The sequence below is a fragment of the Euwallacea fornicatus genome, chromosome 11 (assembly GCF_040115645.1).
Source record: "Euwallacea fornicatus isolate EFF26 chromosome 11, ASM4011564v1, whole genome shotgun sequence".
NCBI lineage: Eukaryota > Metazoa > Arthropoda > Insecta > Coleoptera > Curculionidae > Euwallacea > Euwallacea fornicatus.
In genome coordinates this window covers 3,032,437-3,054,778 of record NC_089551.1, presented here as the reverse complement: position 1 = coordinate 3,054,778, position 22,342 = coordinate 3,032,437, and the positions used below count along the sequence as shown (strand labels likewise).

The 22,342-nt window shown below is 38.6% G+C and overlaps 2 protein-coding genes and 1 long non-coding RNA gene across 9 annotated transcripts in view; 1 reads left to right on the top strand and 2 right to left on the bottom strand.

Annotated features, from left to right (window-relative positions):
- olf413 overlaps positions 1-10,992 on the bottom strand; it is a 66,655-nt gene extending 55,663 nt beyond the window's left edge. Inside the window, exon 1 of the mRNA XM_066287387.1 lies at positions 10,714-10,992. The gene's annotated coding sequence lies outside the window, so the exon portion shown is untranslated. The remainder of the gene's footprint in view (positions 1-10,713) is intronic.
- Positions 1-22,342, top strand: part of LOC136341985 (uncharacterized) — a 185,995-nt gene that overhangs the window by 84,337 nt on the left and 79,316 nt on the right. The window lies entirely within an intron of this gene.
- Positions 12,736-22,342, bottom strand: part of LOC136341993 (uncharacterized) — a 64,246-nt gene continuing 54,639 nt past the window's right edge. For both annotated transcript variants that reach the window (XR_010732584.1, XR_010732585.1), the window contains exon 3: positions 12,736-12,865. This is a non-coding gene — a long non-coding RNA (uncharacterized lncRNA). The remainder of the gene's footprint in view (positions 12,866-22,342) is intronic.

Sequence of the window (22,342 nt, the reverse complement as noted above, 5' to 3'; positions counted from 1 at the left end):
CCTGAGCGAACTCAGTGAGAATTTCCCTAATTAAATTCTCACGCGTTGTTGCCTTTCAACGCTCAAGACTTATTATACGTAATCCAATACCTCTGGTTACTTAGGGACGTTTTAATGAGTTGATGCCCAACTAGCACACTTCACACCGAATTTAACTTTCGGCTAGTCCCAGTTCGGGCCGTTTAAGAGGGGCAGGTGGGACGAAAATTTTTTTTCCTCCACTTGATGGAATGGTTCCCACCTAATCATCGGCACCTGAACAAATCTTAAAAAGCCCTAGATCGAATGTTTTTCTTTTATAGAATAACGCGCGTGAAATGAGCAGGTTTTTGTCGCCATTGTCTGCCGAGATGGCATCGATTTCGGTGTTATTAAATCGACTCATTTCGTGGGGCTGATGCTGATACAAGAAACGAACTGCACTTGATGGCCCCAGATACCAATAAACCAGTACTGTTTTGGGTCATGCTCTCAACCTAAACGGCCTCCACGTGAACCCCGCTAAATATAGGTTAACAACTTCCTCACGAACCTCTCTTTCTCGGTTGCAAAAGTCGCTCATGCAACCGCTGATGATGTTGCGGATAAGAGGAGAGCTTTTAGTGCACTTTATCTGCTTCTTCATAAACAAACATTAAGCGGTTTTTCTTTAATGCGTTGTCGGTTTCCTTGTTACATGTACCGGGAATCTGAGTAGGCAGCCGAATGTTGAATTACTGCTCAGGCCAGAGCCGGACCGGGTACGTGCCGTACGTATGTGGTGATGAAATTGCAATCAGCGGGGCCGTATGCAGGGTGGGTTTTTCGAAAGTATAAATGCCAAGATCGCGTCTGCCATAATATGATGGGGGAGAGATGCACCTCAGCTTTCCCCAAGTCATTTTTTATTAACAGCACGGGCACGGTTGCCACATTCCGCCGCAAAGCGTTTCCAATGAGGTTTTCAATGGTTTCCAAAGTTTCCGGAATTCCGCCCTCAAATGTATTCGATCAAGCCTAAAATGCAATATCACAACTAGGCATAGAATTAACTGGTTTTCAATCAGGAATAACTAATAGAACTGACAATTCCAAATTTTATTGTAATTGAAATCAAACCGGGAGATTCGCCGCTCAATGCAAATCATTTTTCATGATAAATTTTCGTCATACAGGGTGAGTCGTAACGGAACCGACACGGCACAGGTGATCGCAAAATATGACGATTTGTTGAATTTTTTTCCACCATTTACACTTGACGAGATATTCCCTTTCGAAATTGGCTTGAGAATTTTCTAAAAAACTTCAATTTTCAGTAATGCGTCATCACAACGCGACCAAATTCGGAACATGTTTTATTTGCAACAAAATGTTTAAATGGTAGAAATTTGAAATCGATGGATGGTCAGTACGGGCTAGATTAGGAGTCAGTGAGGTCTAAAGCAGTGGGATTTTTTAAATCTGTAAATTAACCAACAGTCGGACAATACGATTTAACAGCAAATTTAATTTCAAAACATTTATTCCCCTTTTCGATTTTTGATAAAATGGCAGTTTTGTAGAATGGAACAAAACCAAATTTAAAGAGATTTAACGGGATTGCTATTTGCAATTTGCCAAAGTCATGCAAGTGACAGATATCCTAAACGTGGCATGAAACCAGCGCGATTTGGCTCAGAAATGGCGGGAAATTTTTGATTTAGTGAGCGGGTTGATATGTAATCCCCTTAAATCCCTTTAAATTTACTTTGATTCTGTTCCATAAAACTGTGATTTTATCAAAAACGCTTAAGGGGAATAAAGTTTTACATTTCCTACTAAATGGTATCCGTTTTTTAGTTACTGTGCAGATAAAAAAGTCCCAGCCCTTTTAGACGTTGCCTTACCCCTAATTGAGCATCTAGCCGCAGAAGAAAAAAATTCAAAAAACACCTGCCCTGTGTCGGCTCCATTACGACTCACCCTGTATTCACGAACTCGATGCGCACTGCTATCAGAGTTAATAATGTTAAATGTAAAAAATTAGGTATTTTTCTTCCATCGGTATTTGTTAATGTTTTTCTATCCAATGAATCGTCGAATCCTGTTTATTATCTGAGTTTCACTTCGTGCTTCTTCTCGCAAATTTTCAATCGAAACGCGGTTTATTCAATTGCGGAACGGGTTGAAATCGTTTTTATGTATGATGTTGAGGAACGTTGTCTTTCACGAACCACAGAAATATTTCGCCAGCGACGTCCTCGAACGAACATTCATCCTTCCTGCGTTAAGAAATTAATACAGGAATACGAAGAAACCGGTTCTGTGGCCAATAAAAAAAGGAATCAACCTAGTAGGACATTAGATGAGCTTTACTCAAATCGAAGTACTCGGATGATTCACCGACAATCCATCGTTGTCTCTCTGTCAAGCATCGACTTTAACTGACCCATCAAAAACAGCAACAGCAACAGCGATCAGAAATTGAGTGAAGATGATCCGGACCGACGTATTGAATATTGCGAAGTGATACAACCTTTGAATGCAAACTAGCCCCGTCTACTGCTAAACGTTTGCATCTGTGTTGAGTAGACATTTTACTTGAATGGTATCCTCAACAGGCACATCTGTAGAGTCTAGAGTGATTCAAACCGTCATGTTATGAGAGAAACACTCAATATTTACAAAAACTGAATGTTTGGGTCGGAATCCGCGGAGATTCTATCATAGGACCTTTGTTTATTGACAATAATTTATATCGTAAAATTTACTACTAGAAAATGCTGTTCAACCGTTAACAAGCCGTGAGCTAAAGAATGAGCAGGACGAAAACGGCGAATTACAACTAGATGAAAATTACTAAGATTTCAACAGGATGAGGCACCGTCACATTTTGCTGAAATCCGGCAGTGGTTAAATAACAATTACCTGGTGATATGGATTGGAAGAAGAGGACTAATAGAGCGGCCCCCTGAACCTCCCGACTTCACGCCCTTGTATTTCTTTTTGAGGGTTCACTTGAAATCCGTAGCGTTCAGAACCCAATCAGAAATGATTGATGAATTGAAGTAGCTAACTAATACTGAGCGTCGTGAAATTCCTAAGAAAATTTTTGTCAATATGCGTTAAGAAGATGAATGTCGCTTGTACACTTGCGTGAAAAAGAACGAACACCCATTATAAAAAAATATACGAATATCGAGTAGCAAATGTTACCCTGTGGTCTAATTGCAATAAAACTTTCTATTAATGATCAGTTCTATTGCCTATTCCTAATTGAAAACCATTTAATTCTACGCGAGGGTGTGATTCTGCATTTTAGGCGTTATCGAATACATTTGAGGGGAGAATTCCAGAAGCTTTAGTACCACTAAAAAGCCCATTAAAAATGCTTTCCGGCGACATGTCGCAATCATTCCCATGTCAGTTAAAAAAAAATTACTCGGGGTGGTTGGAATACATTTGGTGGAGGGTGGTAAATTCATCATACCCTCAATCATCTCCCCCGTCGTATTATAGACGTGTTTTTGGATTCGTCCATGCTGGCATAACTTTCAAGTTATTGTTACTTATGTTTTTAAAAAACCCACCCGTTTTCTTTGCCGGAGGAGGAAAAACCTTCATAGGAACCCGGGCTGATGGTCAGGCGGCCGGGTTATGTGGGGTCCGTCTCTAAAGGTGACCACTATTCACTAAAGGGGACACCTCCTCTCTTCACCCTGAATTCCCGTGGAACCGCCGTTCGACGTTACTTGGGGCGGTTAGTTCATTCTTTTATAGTTTCCCTCATGTCCCATTTATATTCTGTCTTTGTTTCTTTCGTCTCTCTCCTCCGTCAGTATTTCAGCTATATAATTTCCAACCAACTCAAAATGTTTTTCTTTGTCAACCAACTTTTTCACAATATTTACAGGTATCAATTGTTGTCCTATCTTTTCATTTAGTGTCTCTCTTTTATTTTTCCAGCTTGTGAATTTAAAAAAGGCATACTCTACATAATCTTTTTCCTCGTTGAAATATTCACATTTTTCGTTCTCTATTTTCCCAATTCTTCTCAGACATGTCTGATAGCACCCCATGTCCCGTTAGGAACTGTGCCAAATGAAAACTGTTTTCCCCCTTTCCACACATCTCTTTTCTGTCCATGTTCGTATTACAGGTATTAAAGTCTTAGTCCACTGGATTCCCGCTTCTGTTCATCTTCGTTGCCATTTCTCCATTGTTTTCTCTCTCTTCCTTTGTGTTTGCTCTTTACCATTTTGCTACGTTTCACATCTATCGATAACCATCAGATCTAGAGGTATTTTCACACTCACTACTTGTATCGATGACGTTGAGGCCGCCCTGGAACATCTACAGACTACGTGCGCCATTTTGCGTTGCAGCGAGAGCAATTTTTTCCTCGCCCTTTTGTATTTCAGAACATTTTTCTAGATTGGACCTGCGTACAGCGCAATCGATTCGAACTTGCCTTTTAAATGACCCGCTCTGTATATGACGGCTCGTGCAGGAGCTGGCTGGTTCGACCGACGTCTCAACAAGTATGATTTGATTGGATTAATGTAACGTTATTACGACTTTGTGCATTTCTAGGAGTTTTAACAAATCCATAAATCAATAAACTAGTAGTAGTGTCTTTCAGCAGAAAAAGAGATGACTTTCAGTTTCGGGACAATCCAAGCGAGACACGTTCAAGCGAGAGGATTTAAACCGGATTTTTCAGTCCGACTTGAAATATTAACGGCAAACACTAATTTCCGAGCCTGAAACAGTGGAGTGCACTTCCGAATATGAAGTCTGTTCGTATCGTGTCCCACCCAAACCGTTGCGCCAAAACGGGAGAGTTATTGCCGCTACGCGATGGAGATACACCCCATAAAGCACGTCGACGAATTTTGCTCCAACGAGAACTTTTTGGCTCTCAAGGAAAGCTTCTTGGGCTTTTGTTTCACCGAAAGGGGTGGAATTTACGTTTGTCGATCTTGGGGAGTAAAAGAAAACCGAGTCATGCTTCAGCTTTGTCAATCTAAACCTTTGAGATTCGCGGCATTAGTTTTGAATGAGAGAAGAATGGAGGCGAGTCACATCCGAGCTCAGGGGTCAGATTCTTGAACCTGATACGACCGACGATATCGCATCACACGTTATTTTGACGTCAGGAATGTCTACCCGATATTCAAGAATTTAGTACACCATTGCTTCAATTCGGCCAGGGAACAGCGGCAGGTTTTCTCTTTACAAATGTTTGACAATCTTCATTTAAAATTAAACAGAGTCGGTCCTGTCGTGGAGCAAAAACGCTTCCCAAATAGGCCTGTTACAGTCAAATTTGCTGGAATATCCACGTAATAATTGGCCAGCATGGATGTTCCATTCTCGATTGTTTTTTCGTCCTGGCCCGAAAACCACTTTTCCAGATTCGGGCTTGGTGCGCCGCTGCCTTCCACCCGACTATTTTTGTTAAGAATTCGGCAACTTTTCAGACCAATGGGCTTATTTCTCGTGAACAGATCCCGTTTTGGCGCAAACCCAAAACCAACATTCTCGCCCCATTCATCACTTTTACCTATATTTACACAACCTCTTTTCGCAGTCTTCGGAAGTGTGAACTGGAGGTATTTTTATTTTTTAATGAGCCACATCGGGGGGACCACTAAAGCTAGAAACACAGTCGTACTTCCTCTGACAATGCGTCGAAAAGAGACGTCATTAATCATCTTCTGGATGTCTCCGCGAAACGACGGTGTTAAAAGCTTTAGCATGTAATAGGCCGACTCGGGACACTTTTTCTTGTCCCAGTTATTGTCCGACATTTAGGCAACCCTTTGTGAGCTGTTAATACTCTTCGCATAGGACATTTGACACTTATATTTCTTAATTGAAACGCGATCTTTTAACGAGGAGGCGTCACTTTCATAATGAATCTGATGGAATCGAGCCGACGGCAACGAAGACGATTTCATGCGACACTTTCGGTTTGATGATTAATGAAGCACAAATGGAGAGTTGAAAAAATTTAATGACGATTGCTGCTTGACTACATCTGATGGCTTGGGAACCCAAAAAACCGGGTCTTGCTCCGGTAATCCCGTAAAAAGTCCCGCTGCCGAAGATTCGTCCGGTTCGAGTGTGAAACAAATTCGCCTTTTTTCCTATAAGTTTCGACCTTCTAATTAAGACGAGATCTTTATTTTAGCATGACAGCAAGGCGAATCTATTAAAATCGATTTTACAAACCGTTCCTAATTTGTTTTAAGTGAGATTTCTGCTCTAAAAGGTTTGCGTTGAAACTGTGCGTTTTTGGCTCGAAATCTCCCGTGATGTCATCAGAGTTTGGCATGTTCGCGAGGACGCCGCAGTAAATGGCAACTAGGCGTTGCGCTTTTGTCAAACCATCACGGTCGCCCTACGGGAAAAGCCTACGAGAGCGAGGGAGACGTCACCTGCGGCGCTGTCAAGTGGCCAATGACGCTTCATTGTCAATGTCAAAAATTTTGGCTTGATTTGCACTCATAGGGATTGAAGTAGAAAACGAGATTTGCAGACTTCCCGCCGGCCCATTTCATCCGCACAAATCGCCTCCACGGCTCATAACCGCCGATGACGTAAACTTCAAATTGAAAATGTGGATCTCACTTTTTGCCCATCTGGCCGCCGTTTGTAACGAAAGAACGTCCATTTGTTAAACCGATCTTCTGGTGAGTTCAGCATGAGAATCTATTAATAAAAACCTCAACGTTGCGTTGGTTGGGCCGTTCTTTGATTTCCAAAAACCCTGCGCGACCCTTTGCGGGACTGGTTCTATGTACGATATTAAATCGACCTTGTGCCCTTTACATGCAAATTAAATTCAAAAGGCTTTTGTTGGGTGTGTAACTCTGTATCGATCGTGGTAGTTTCAGTGAATGGCCGTTGATGGTTGTTTCAATAAGAGATGACAAACTTTGAGGTTGCGTTCTCCCGCCAGGCGAGATATAATCCAAGTAAGTGACTATTGTCTCTAAGCTTCGGGGCTGGTGCTACATTCAAGAACAAAGCAGTTTCCTCGACTGTTTACAGTTTTGTCTGTTCAAAGCCCCTCGGCAAATCCTCTTCTCAAAATTAATTAAACTTCGTTTGTGTGTTAGCATTGCCATTAGGGCTTAAGACAACTAATTCGACCTAATCAAATTTTAAACTAGCCTCAATTTTAAATGCCAAACCCCTAGGGGTTTGATTGTCCAAGACATTAGCCCCAAACCGCAAATTATTCATAAGTTTACAACCCGGCTCGGCTGATGGACTGGTTATTAATGACCTGGCATTGTTTCTGTTTATTAACAACAAACTAGTGCTGTATAAGCTTTTGGTTGTGTGATAAGCCCTAAATGCCGAACAATGAGAAACATGGAAAAATCTACTCTCCACTAAAGCAGTACATGCCAAAGCTTTTAAGTTGCTCTTGTTCCTCGGGGACATTTTGAAGATGATTAATGACGTCTTGCTCTAACAGACTACATAACGCCAGAAGAGTGGGTGAGCCTTTCTGGCTTTGTCTAGCCTCGACACATGTCGTAATTAGACGTTCTTTTCTCACCAGGAAGGACACGCTCACTTCGAATATTATTAATAATTCCAGAGAAGATACACGGAATTAAATTCGTGCCCTTTGGGGGGCGGTAAAACTTCAAAAAGAAACTTTCTATCCCTCTTTCTGGCCCGGAATTCTTAAACACAGTGTCGTCATTATCTTTTTAGAATACTAATTTCGTGCTATATAAGTGAAACCGCCATCATGCTTGTAATCAGTCCGTGAATTTTTAAGTGGGATATTCAAATTTAAACGTTCCATGAATTTGATTAGTGGCTAAATGAAGATGAGGCAGGATCAGTGGCGTGGCCCGCAGGAAAGTCGAGGTTGCCATCAGGCAAATACGAAATGAGATAAGTATTCGATGTTCATTTTGAGGAGCCAGACGTGCAGTTCGACGGAACCTTTATTTACAAGCAAAATCGAGAAATTTGATGTCAAAGCGATTCTGTATCCCAGCAACTAGGAGAGATATCAGAGTCACGTACGTAGGCTTATAGAGTGCCGACATTTAAGGAGCTGGTTCAGTGAATTGTTCTAAGATAAAAATGTCGTAGAAACGTATGTCCTAAAATGAATCGTTTCCGAGATACAGAGGTTAAATATTAATAAAAATGCAATATTTTCTTTACATTTTCAAAATGGCGCAAGTTACTTCATTGAAACTCCGTATACCTATACAGTAATCCAAATAGTACGTTTCCCTTCAGTTTAAAGAAAACTGCTGCCATCATAGGCCCGCGCAGGGGTTACCATGTTAATTCTTATAGGGGAAAGGGTGTACGCCACTAGTATTTTCCAAATTAAACACATTACAGCACTTGTTAAAAATTACCACCATTTGCGATAATACATACGTCCATTTTTTTTCTCATGGACTCCCGAATACGTTAAAAAATACCAGGGCTATTACCAATTACCTCAGACGGCTCCATTATACAACGTTTTAAAGAAACGACTTATGACATTAAAAAAACAAAAGATACATTTTTAGTGTATTTTGAACAGGTTATTTAAAAACATGTATTCAGTTTATAAAATATCAGTGGCGCACCTCACATTTCTCTATAAGAGGTAACATGGTAACCCCTACGCACATGTATCGCTACAGCATTTTTCTTTAAATAGAAGGTAAATATACTTGTAAATGTAAATGTTTAAACTATTGTGTAGGTATACTGAGTTTTAATAAAACATTTTGCGGCATTTTGAAAATACAAAGACAAATATTTTATTTTTCTTAACATTTAACGTGCTGTATCTCGTAAACAACATTTTAGGACATACGTTTATATAACATTTTCATCTTGTAATAATTCAGATAACCAACTCGTTAAATATCGGAAGAGCCTTAGGGACCGCCTTGTGAATTGGTCCCCTAGAGTATTTTTTCTCTTCAGGTTCCTGAGGTATCGGACAACTCATATGAATTTTGTGTTAATCCCAAGGGACTGTTTTCGAAATACTATTAAAAATTCTCAAAAAATAAATAAATAAATAAATAAACATTCACATTCGCAAAAATAAGTATCGAAATGCCTCCGTGTTTTAGACATTGAAAGATGTTACAACCCGGTTTCCACAGGCTCATAGAGCTCACTCAGACGATTAATTTGAGCCATTCTTCAAATAAATTACCGCACGGCTTCCTGAGATATCGGCGCTTAAAATTTGGATACTGGCAAAAAATAGGGTAGCTCGGGTTTCCCAGGTGTTGGTCTTGATTAAATGGATTGATTAGTGTCAATTAAAGGACTGAAATTTTATAAAAGTTACGAAGATCCATATCAAAATAACTTGGCTTCAGTAAAGAACAATAAAAGCGTAAAATACATTTGACTACTCAAGACTACCTCGTAAACCGCTCCATGGTCATTTTCTTCTTTTAACGGGTCATTTAGTCATACTATGAATTGCCCTTCTGCAGACTGTAAAGCAGATGAGTTATTATCCTCGACATTCATCACCTCCGCACTTTTATAAAGTTTCTGGGAACTCTCTTTTGGCAAGGAATTTCATTTTCTCATACACGCAATGTTTGCTAAATCTATTAGTTTCGAAATCTCAGAATCAGGAAGTGTTAGAAAATTTTGCATCTCTCGGAGGTGGTGTATCCGTATTCGTATTTACGACCTTCAAAGGCTAAACCTGGAGCTAAACGGAAAATTTCTTCAGTTACCCGTAGAATCCTCAATGTAACCATGTTCATTCAATTTTCTCATTTCTCACCAAAGGTCTCATTCACACTTTCAGACTCCTCTAGATCTATTAGCCGTTCTTGATGCCTTCTCATCAATTTCTTTGAAAATATATTTCTTTTTCCATTAGACTCAAGAATCCGAAACAATTAGCCATTGTCGTGCTTCACTAGATTATTCTCTGTAGAATGTTAATTAATTTGACCTTTGCAGTTTTAGATCAGCTTACGCCGAACTTTGGGTACGGCTGCTTTTGTTCCAACGAAGCACAATGAAACCGAACCTTTGTAAACTTATGCAACACATAGACGTGCCTTATCAGGGAAAGATCATTTGCAAAATATTTTCAACTAAAGGAGAATTTAAAATGCCGAAAAATCAAAATAAGAAATTCCAGATAACTTTACCAAATCGATAATTCCCATAGAAACCTCACTTTTGGTTGGCTTCATGGTTTCCATGGAAATTATCTCCCGGATGAAGTTTCAGCAATAGTTTTATCAGCGCTTTGAGATGCACCCTTCGGGCCCGTAGATGCACCTCCTGGCAACTTTACCAAGAAGATAAATAAGATCTAGGAAAACGGTGACTTTAGGGCAAAGGAAGTCTCATGGTCTCCGCCAAAATGATCTGTAAGCAAAGTTGGCAGGACGTTGATCTGCTGGCCCTTAGGAGATTTTGGGGACTGTTTTGTGTGGTGGTCACAAGATCATCATTTGTAGTCACAAATTCTATCCATCGAACCCGCTCAGTCCCACGTCCCTGTTGGCGGGAGCTTAACGAGACAAGCACCAAAAGACAATCTCCAATCAATCTTGCCCCATGCGGGGGCCCATGTTGGGCTCCGCGCATTCCCCGGCGTGCTCCATCTTAATGTTTCATTGCCCATCAAGATTTGTGGTACTCGAAACCGATTTGTCATTGCCCCGTTAGGTCGTGAAGGTGAGATAAGTCCCGGGAAATTTCATTAACAATGTAGACACTCACCAAAAACACTTGCGGATAATCCAAACAAACAAAGCGAATTTCACTCCTGCAATTGAGCACTGAGTCAAACAGTGATGTCACAAATTGAGTGAAAATGAGCCCGATCGAACATAACGCCTGCCGGACAATCACTGGTAGGCACGCAAGAAGCAGCCCCGAATTTATCCCCAACACTGAGCTTGAGCTTTAACGTAACGTAACGTGCAGATAACGGACGTGCGCGGACGTTATATCTAACAAACGTCTGCGTGCGAACTAAAGCTGTGTCCGTTGAACTGAGTCGGGCTCCGCTACTGGAGGGGGCCCGTGGAGATGCGTCGCCCCACCACAAAAGCTTTTGAATAAAATGTCCTTTTTACTTGTACGTGTACGGCGAGCGAGCTTATTCTTATTGGTTTGGATTGGGAGGGACGAGGATTCTCTTTATACCGGAAACGAGCGAGGTGCCGTCGATGTGCACGTCACAACATCACAATTATCGTTTCGGGTCTCTCGATGACGATCAAGTGACAGCCCAGGTGTGTGCCGTTTTGAGGATGGTAACTTGACTCTCCTTTGATGGGTGCCCATATCCGGAGATGGGTTCCGAAACCCACAATTCGTTACAGGAACAGACAACATCTCAAAAGCAAACAGGGGGCGGCGATCGTCAAAATCGTAATTTGGCAAACCGCTTGTTGAATTATTTGTACTGGGATTGTCATAATAGTGAGGTCGTAAAATTTTCTTGACGTAAGTTGACTCGATTCAACACGACCCGATCCGACTCAACACGACTAGACACGAATTCAGTCGACGTAACTCGACTTCACACAACTTGGCAATAATGTGCAGCGTTATTTCTAAAAAAACAACAACTATCCACTACAGACACATAGAACAAACTTGCGCAAGTTAAATTCGACTCGCACTTCAAAACCAAAAGTAATTTTTTGCTCAATTTCTTCAATTAACTGCATTATCTAATAACTATTTATGCACAACTATCTATCTGTAACAATCAGTTGCATTCAACAGAGTAACCACAAAACAGATTTGCTTACAAATTTCCATTTTTTTATTTCATTACTTATTTCGTATTCGTCGATTCTACTCCTGTATAAACGTTAAACATTCTGAACTTAAATTCATTAGGCCTATTCTGCCGACTTGAGGCGAGGGCAGCGAATGGCAGTACCACGAGCGACGAATATTTATCATCCTTCCACATTAGCTGGCATTTGCCGAATGCTCGCTATTTGAGATTCGCCGTGGCTTCCAGGCCCACAACGCATTTACGAATCGGACATTTTCGACCGAAGGCTCTTTGTGACGTCATCCCTCCTCACGCGTTTTAAATGTCCAAGCGTCTTGTGACGTCACCAAGGCCCTGAGCCGCATGCCACTTGTCGAAATCATAACGTAATTGCTGCCAAGTGAGCTTTGCAAATGAAACATTCACAGCTTTTAATAGGCCCAGACTGGTGTCTTCGCACCATTGCGCCGTCCTCGCTCGCGAAAATCCAATTTTCCAGGAAAATTTTGACAAAATTTCATGTCGGTTTAAGGACTAATTTCATTTAAAAAAAAGCACAGAGCCTTCAGGCTGATGGAATTTTGAATCTTCAATATCCTTTCACAATATCAAGTTAGTAGGTGTTTATCAAATCAAATTTTCGAACGAAAAGTAGTCAGCGCGTTCGAGCTTCAAGTGCTGCAGCGCTCGACCGCTGCAAATTTTCTGAATGCGCCCCTTGAAGATTGCCTGAGGTGAAAATAGATAAAAACTACGTTTTCATGACATGATTTAATTTGTCGAAGACTGAAAGAACTGATGGAAGTTGCGCTACTGCTCAAATTAATCTGTACTTCCCCATATTAGGTAGTGGTTATCGGGAAATTTATCACCCGATATTTTGGCAATAAAACAATAATAAATATATTATGTGTGCGTCTTTAAAGCTCTTCCAATGATTGCAGGTCCGTTAAACTCAATTATGTTGTAAACATCATTGGCGTAACAACACTTTTTATAAAGTGCTAATTAAAAAAAAACTGACCTTGGTGTGATGAAAAATCTTCGATTAAACATTTCGCAACTCCTTCTAGTACCCATCTCTGCCGTTGACTTTTTAAACGGTGAAATAATCACGTCCCAAGTGCTTGTAAATCCCTGAAACAAAAGTTTAATTAAAGTCAGCAGCGCAATGCCTCACTTCTCACTGTAGTAAATTTTATGACCATTTTATTCTCAATTGCCACCCGAAAGCATTGAGTAGAGATTAATTCAAAATTCCTTCAAGTGCGCCCATGATTTTTAGAGCTCTTCTCGGCCAAGAGTTTACAGATATTTGAGACTAAATTATTTCCTGAAACTCAGTGATGCAACGACGTACTTTTTATGGTGGTAATTTCTATGAAAACTTTATTCTCGGTCGCTATTGGAAAACCTTAAGAATTCCCTCTAATACGCCCATGATTTTTAGACAGTGAAATAGCCTTTTCCCAAGAATTTATGAGTCCTCACTTAAATCTGAATAATTTCCTACGACATGAATGCAGTAAACAAAATTTGTTTCAAAAGTAGATACGCTAGACGTGCAGGGTAAAACAAGGAATAAGAAATCAAACTGAATGAAGATGAATGCATAAATTTGCCTAAACATTACTAAAATAGGTCGAAAAGTGAGCTCAAAACACATCTAAAACTTAACTGAACTTGACCAAATAACTAGTTATAAAATAAATTAAGAGAGATCTTCCTCAGGCAACCACGAGGAAGTTACGTGAAAAGGAAATCAAAGCAAGGCTGAAGTTGGCTGAAAGTATTTAGCCCGAAAGAGGTCCAAAACCTGACCAAACAGGACTAACTGATTGGTAATAAGACATTACGAGTTGAGAAAGAAAGTCTAGCCTGATTTGGTGGTTTTGAGAGCTTTGAAAAAATTTTAATGCCTCCATGAGCATTTCGAAACGGCTTTATTCAAAAGCCCCATTTGAGTCAAATTTCGGGGATGATCTCACTTTACAAGCTGCAAGTAAACAAGTGAAATTACAGTTAGTTTTTCAAGACGTAATGAAGATTTTCCTTCCGGTCGGTACACAGAAACTTAAACCTCAAATAGTAGACATTAAAGTTGTCTTAAAAATGTTCTCACTCATTAAGCAAGACAAACTCTTTTTCGAAGTTGAGCCAGCTGTTTGGTTTAGAGACAACGCTTGTGCGAAATCATCTATATACGGTGGGTTTCTTTTTCGTTGGTTAGTGAAGGAATCGCGGAAATTAGCAGAGTTACGAAATCGGTCAAAGGAGGGAAAGAATTTAGACTTTTTTTTAAGTCACTTTTGGTCTCTTGAAAAAGTCGTTGGTACGAGATATTTAGCACAAACCGAATTTTGTCGATTTCTTTTAATCGATTTAGCGGTATAATTATCGGCTCTGGAGAAGTTATGAAAATGTGAATTTTCTAAATGATTTCGTTCTGAATTTTTTTCTGACAGCTGTCATTTTTAAAATATGGCATAAACTTATTTTTTTTAACGGGAAGCATAGTATATTATGACTTTCATAAGAAAGTATTTTATCAACTTATAAAATGACTCCAATAAGTGGGCGGTCACTTCTCAAAATGGCGGACAGACAGGCTTTTTTTTTAATTCCACATCGCAATTTTAACATAGCTGGCCATGAAGCCGTTCAAATTGATTTATCATTTGTTTGACACTGACAGTTCGCCTTATTTAAATCAGATATAAATTTAAGTTTTTGAATTGCTTTTGATGAGAATTTTTCAAAACGAGAAATTTATAAATGTGCCTCAATTTTTAGAATTAATTTTTGAAATCTGGAAAAGCGAGATATTGTCGAGTATTATTTTCTCTATGCGCAACAATAAAAAAATAAAGTTTACAGAAAAAATCACGAGTCAAGAGAAGCTCCTAGAAAAGCGATTGAGTAAGCTTTCGACATTATCGATGGGGGGTTAATTAAAAAAGTTGCAATTTCAGTTTTGAAGCGATGCAATACATGTGCAAATAACAATGGGGGGTTATTTGAACATCTGTATTATTAATAATTAATTAGGTACAGGGAAAGTCGCGAATAACGACGTCGGTTATAACAAGTCGCATATAGCGACGGAAATTCGAACGTTTGGTTGGATTTACGTTCACCCCTTTGTAAAAAAGTCGCTTTTAACATTCGCAAAAAATACATTTTTGGTGGTTTGCCAGCCAGGTATAACGATGCTACGGGATATAGTATAGTATTTGTAGTATAAAGTCAACACTGCCGGCGTTCTTTGAAAACTCATTCAAAGAGTGGTCGACATTTTTTTTTTTTTTTTTTTTTTTTAATAAAAAAAAGGAAAGAAGTAGAGGATCGGCAATTAATTACCCAATACCGAAGGAAAAAGCGGAATAATTTGCCAAAATAACGAATAAAAGCCTAAAATATAAATGCTCACAAAGTTAGATTAAATACTTCCGGGAAAGACATAACATCGTGTATGGAAAAATTAGTGCTGAAGCTGTTAGTGGCACTGACAGAAAACCGGCTCAAAACTGTGTGGTTGAAAATTAGAAAAAATTACCAGAATGGCGAGATTTTTAACGTAGATGAAACAGGTTTTTTTTTCTACGAAATGACTCCGAGCAAAACACTGAAATTTAAAGGAGTAAGTGAACAGGTAGAAAAATGTCCAAGGAAAGGGTTCCTCTGTTCGTTGCTGTCAATATGACAGGATCGGAGGAACATAAGTTGGTTTTTATTGAAAAATAACAAAAAATCCTCGCCGTTTCAAGAATGTTAAGCCGTTAGCTGTGCCCTACATGTCTAATAAAAAAGCTTAAATAACGTCAGTCCTATTCATAAAATCTTTGCAAGACTGAGACATTGAATTAAAGAGAAAAAAAAATGGTTCCTAGTAGACAATTGTCCAACGCGCTCAAAAATATCAAATTTAGAAAATATTAACGTTCGCACATCTCCCTCCAAATATCAAATCAGGTTTGTAACCGGCTGACTAGGGTATCATAAGGTCAATGAAAGTTAATTGTAAAAAGCTCCAGCTAATGAATATTATTGAAGACAATCAGCACAACAAAGAGCGTGCTATTAATCTTTTGGATCAATGATTTCCCAAGCATGGAACAAAGTATCACCACAAATAATCACGTATTGTTTTAGACATGTAGGTTTACAACTAGCACCATTATTAACTGATGATTAAAGAGAAGGGTAACCTTTCTTTAACAGGTGGTGGAAGAGGATGGTGGAGGTGGCAAGAAGGATAGATAATGATTATGAAACCGAAGATGATGTGCCTTCTGCTATGATAAAAGAAAAGTTACCATTGTCAAATGCATTATGAACTAATGTTGTAAATGTTGACCTTCGCTTCGAAGAAACGGTGCTTTCTCTGAGGAGCAAATTACCAGCGAAGCCTTCACTGTTTTAAAAAATCCAAAATGAAAATGATCAAGACCATGAGGGTGGTGGAGATTTTAAACCACCACCAATTGTAAGCACCCCGCAAGCTGTAAAAACTGAACGATTTTACGCTGTACAGTTATTCCAGCGACAAAAGACTTTGAATTAAATCAGTTCAATAGAGAAAAAAAAAACTAAATTGATTTATTTAAACTTACGTTGCAAAAAGCAAATAAAAATTGCAGAATTTTTGAATAAATAATGTGTTTTTATCGTACATGCGTAAATATAAGTCAGTTAGAAGTTATACATTATTATTAACGTTTTTTATTTATCTCTTGGAGTTTATAAATCTTTAAATAAATGTGTTTTTTTTATGATTCTTTAATCATTAAAAGACATAACAAGTTTTGGTGGAACAACCCCTGTACGTAACGACTCTTTTTACTTGCTCCCCTTGCCGTCGTTATATTCGACTTTTACTGTAATTAACAAATTATTAGTCATAAATAGGTTTTATCACAATTAAAAAAAACTCTTATCAAAGCAATTAAAAAACTTAAATTTATATCTGACTTAAGTAATGCGAGCTGTCAATGGCAAACAAATAATAAATCAACATCAGCGATTTCATGACGAACTATCATAAAATTCCAATGTTGAATTAAACAAAAGCTACCAGTCCGCCATTTTGAGCGATGACTGTCGGCTCATTGGTATCGTTCTAATGCTGAAAAGAGTACCTTTATGAATGAGTCATAACCTGTCATGCTTTCCACGAGGAAAAGTGAGTTTATGCCACATTTAAAAAATGACAGCTATCAGGAAAACACATTTCAGGGCAAAATCATCTACAAAATTCGCATTTACATAAATTCTTAAGAGCCGATGATTACACGGTTAGATCGACGAAAAGATATCGACCAAATTAGGTTTGTGCTAAATATCTCGTAAACCAACGACTTTTCGAAAAAACCAAAAGCGGATTAAAAAAAGCTGCAATTCTTTCCCCTTTGAATCGACTTCGTAACTCTGCTGGTTTTCGAGGTCCCTTCACTAGCCATCGAAAAAACTCATCCTGTATAATCAATGAGTCTCAACAATTTAAACGCTGTCCCTGGGTTAACGATAAGCCTTTTCTTATCGCCCGAAGTCGACGAACCCTAATGCAAATATGCCTCTATCGCTATCTAATGTTTGCTTTTCTATTAACCGGGGGATAAGATGCCAGTCAGTTAGTCGATAGAGACTTATTTTCCTCTATCTAGGCCGACAGAACCTCTTTAAAAACCTTAAGACAAAGTGCCTTTTTAACAAATGGCCTTAAAATTCTACACTCAGGTAGAAATTCGATAATGGGCGTTTCGCTTACAGCTATCAGAGCAAAGAATTCTTCGGGGACGTATTGTTATTATTAAAAGCATGTCGAACCCCGATCTTGGGGCGAAAGCCGAATTGTATTATTGAAAGGATTGAATGTGTGTGCTGCACCAGGAATATTTTCAGCTTGCAGAAAAGAATAATTATTTGCTTCCTCCGGTGCACAAAAGATTGTTGGGAACACATCACCAGACCGAACATGATTCACGTGGTGTCGTTGGTGCGTGGACTAAAGCCATCAAATGATAAATTAAATAATGTCTGGCCATAAATAAACAAATATAAAGCGAAGCCTGGAAAACACGAAACAAAGCATTTTATGAATGTGTTTGAACTATTCTAAATAAACAAGTTTTAGGCTGAATTTACACAAACACAATGATTTAGCCTACCGCAAGTTTTATTATTTCACGTTTTACTGTTTGTAGGTCCATTATTGCCATCGTTATTTGCATTGGATCTCACTATTTTTATAGGCGAAGCGATTATTTGGATTTCGCGAGTGAATTTCCACCGGTCCTTATAGATAAGCAAATTTCCCACATATTATAATGGTCAATGTCAGTGGCCTCTAGAATCCCCTCACAAGTACCTGTCTTCACGAGTCCCTAAAGGCACAAATGCAACTAATAGTACCGCGTGCGTGAGTAACTGTACGCGGTATTAAGGCGCAGATAATTAAGGTACATTGCGAACCTCTTTAAATGGACCCTTCGGCTTCGTTGGATAACTAATTTCCATAATGGAAATTCTAATGGATTTGTTAGTTCAAATTATTGTTTTGTCCGCGGTGGTACCCCGAGGACGCAGGAAGTTGCGTCTCGATTTTTTTCTCCCCTATGGCGCAAGTAATTATTTGCCTTGGAAACCAGGAAATTTTGAGCTTGCAACGTCGCGAAGTACATCTATCGAGCTGTCGCTCCGTTTCAGTTGCTGGAATTCGCGTTGCCAAACTTTTAGCGTGATCCTGGAGGATTCGGATTTTAGCTTCCCCGATGAAGTGTCTATTCGCCCTCAATGCCTCGGGCAACCGCTCTGATGGTCCATTAGCGAAAGACGAATAATATCATATGCTTAGGCAAGTACTATATACTAACTATTACGCTACATCAAATTTGCACATCAGGAATGTTATTTAATGTAGGATGTGTTGAGTTAAACTAGTCGGGAAATCTAAGATTATGTATATCTGTGTTGGCTTAAGAGGAATGGGAAATTCAGTGCGCCCGGGGGCTCCTCTAAGAGTTGCCTTGCGAGTGATGCTTAATAACAACCTCCTCAATGGAAATGATCGCAGTGTCTGTTTCTAAGCATCCACCTATAGAGAACAGATAAAAAAACTGCTAGAAAAACTCATTTTTCCCGGCGGAAACCGGCTGAAAGCATTTCCTCTTTCCACGATACTTTCCCGCAGACTTCCGCTTTATTTACCGCGCGGAGTTGGAATGAAGTTAACGGCGATTGTTGTTTGAGACGGGCGCCCTTCAGACTTAAAATTTGCCCATTTATCATTGGTCGAGTGGGACGAAATTTGCACTTTGATAACACAATGAAATAGACTTTGAAGAACGGCATTCCTCGTTTCGTAATATAGATCATCGCAATGTAGTATTACCAACATGTCGGGTCATTGAGTTTTAAAGTAAACCAGAGTGCCAATTAAAATCGTTTCCATAAGCACATTACTATTATCTGATGGATTATAACAAATATATCACTTTAAACACTCATTGTTTGCATTGTTGCTGGGAAACGTCAATAATACACTGGCACTATTATAAAGTCGATAACATTTAACAGATTGATAATAGTGCAGGGCCATCTGGTACTACAATTTTCTCTTGGAAATTTGGTAAAAAGGGGAATGGATACAGCGCGAGAAGAACCATAAAGGTACTTCACGTTTATAACTCCATAATACGCGCCATATGCCCCATTCCAACAAACCTTTTAGGTTAGAAATTCCCACTTGCTACGCCTCTGATTTTAATTTTATATACGGTGGCCGTGTGGAAATAAGTCATTGACAGGGAGTCGCTTTCTCACCGAGTGCCAGGGTTAGTGAATTCAAAATTTTCCAGAGGTTTTCAAAATTCCAGTAGCACTAGGGGGCATTCCGTGTGTGAACAGTAAAGAAAGGACCGGAAAGCCCGGGGTGGTTATTGTCAAGATTTACTTTACCCTTTAAAAAAATCAACGATTCCCTACTTCCTTTCGTGACCTAATTTTTGTTCCATTCGTACGCTAGACCCCAAACACACAGCACGAACAAAAGCTCTCCAATACAAGCTAATAACGACCTTTTTCCCCATCACCTAGAAAAGTAAAGTCCCCAATCTTCCCTAAAAAGCTTTAAATTTAAAAGCAAGCAAGTGTGTTGACTCTCGTGCCGATGCCAATGTCCTACTTGATGAGTGTCTCTCATGCATTCTCACTATTCCGCAAGAATCCTTTTAGGAATATTGTGAACGTAATACTTTGGTACCGTGAGATTCGTTGCATAAAAATAAAGCAACAAACCATTTTAGAGCCATAACAATAATAATATTTTAGGATCTACATAACCATTGCCTCTCTAGACCATTTCATAGTTTCTAACGTTGTTCTCTATGTACTCATGGCGAAGGTTTGCAGCTTTGGCTGTTCATCAGTTGACGATTTGACAACCATTTTCTGGCGTCACTGGTAGTTATACATTCTGCACGACATGCGCAATTTAAATTTTTGATCGAGGCCTGGTATACGGGGTGTGTGTGAAATTAGGCGCGCGCCGTTTTTAACTTTATTATCAGTAGAGATAGAATACTAGTTTAAATTGCAAAGAGTCGCATTTGCTTGGGCTGGTTGCCATGGTGTCACCGGAAAAATAATTGAACATCGCGTTGTAAAGCTAATTAAAAAAAAAAAAATTATAGAACACTGTGTATATTTATAATCGAAACGAAAACTAGTTTAATTTTCTACGAAAAGCTTCAATAACATTTTCTTCCAAAATTAACATTATGCATGACCTGGAGCTGTTTTTATTTCTAATTGTACTAAGGGCAATCAATCAAATTAATTTAATTTAGCAAGCGCTGAATGGCCACAAGTAAAAAATGTCGAGTATAGTGCATTAATTTCATAAAATATCGAATCTAGAGCATTTGAAAATTTATAGTGAATGTGCCAAAATATTTTTAATGTTTTTTCCACACGAATAAAAATGTGATATGTTAGAATCGTACATAATATGTAAGAAAAAAATATTCATTTAAAAAAAAAGTTACAAAAGTTTTATGTGCAAAATTAAATTAATTTGAATTTCGTTTATAAATACACAGCGTTCCATAAAAAAGAGTATTGTTTTTCCAGTGTCATTATCGCAACCAGTCCGAGAGTATACAACTCTGTGCAATCTAACTAGGGTTTTATTTCAATTAATATCACAGTTAGCAATAATGCCCGCTTAATTTGGTACACCCAGTATACAGGGTGTCCCTAAACATAGTGCCGTAAACACGAATACGTATTTTACGTTTCAAAATATTATAACGAAAAGTTCATATAAACATGTAGCGAAAGGCGTTTCACTTTCCATATTCAGGTGTGAAAGGTTATCTCCTGTGGATGGTTTTTTGTTAACATTTTCGAAACGTTTCAAGATAAATGAATGAAATTGGTTGCTGTATTATAGCTTTTTCTAAATTTTTATGAAGAAATTGCCATAATTTTCTAGGTGCGGATAATACAGGGGGGTAATGCTTAAAACGTACCTAAACTTTTGGGTACTTTATTTTATTGATGATTTTATAGGAAAAATGTAAAATTAAGAAAATATTTACATGGGAAGCTTCGGTTGTAGAAAGTCGAAATTTCTAATAGTTTTCGAGAAAATTGAGATTTGACAAATCGGTAGATGCTATGTTTTATTAAACAAACGTCAAATTTAAAACCCGCAATTTTGTTAATTTTTTTTTAATAATTGAAATCTACCACTGGTCCTGGACAGAAGCGCAAAAAAAATTATTTCATATCAAGATCGACTGGATTTTAAATCTCATTTTTATTTAATAAAATCCACTGATTTGGTAAATCTCAATTTTTTTCGGAAACGCTTGGAGATTTCGACTTTCTACAAGAAAGCCTTTTTCGTGTAAAAATCTTCAAATCTCATATTTTTCCTATAATATCGACAATAAAAATGTAAGCACAAAAAAGTTTATAAAAAAAACCCCCGTCTTGCGAAAATAAAGTATCCATGTAAACAAATGCATGCCACCCACACGTGATCCGCTCAAGATGAGAATGTTCAACACGGCCGTAGTCAGACCGCTATTACACTGAAAAAGTTTTTTTATACAAGCTCTTTTAATAAATTATATTTTTTAACGACTACTAAAACTAAAGCTTGGTGTACCAAAAGAGGATTATCAGCGAAATTACTGCCCACCTTGTAATATTTGCCATAAACACTCTTCATTCAAAATAGAACAAATTCAACCCCGTGGGAAGCCGTCGCACTTGCGAAATATTGGTCGTTCAGACGACACAACCAACCAATCAGCGCCGCCGCAGTTTGATTTGTTTACATGAATATTTTATATTCCTAAGACGGATTACCCCCTTGTATTACCCGCCGCTGGACAAATATGGCTATTTCTTTATAGAAATTCAAAAAGAGTACAAAAAGAACACATACACACATACACACACACACACACACAAACTATAAAATTTCATTTGATTATATCAAAACATTTCGAAAATATTAATAAAAATCCATCCTCGGGACTCAACCTTTCGTACCCTGTATATCAAAAACAAAGAGCCTTTCGACATTCAGTAGTGGAAAAATGT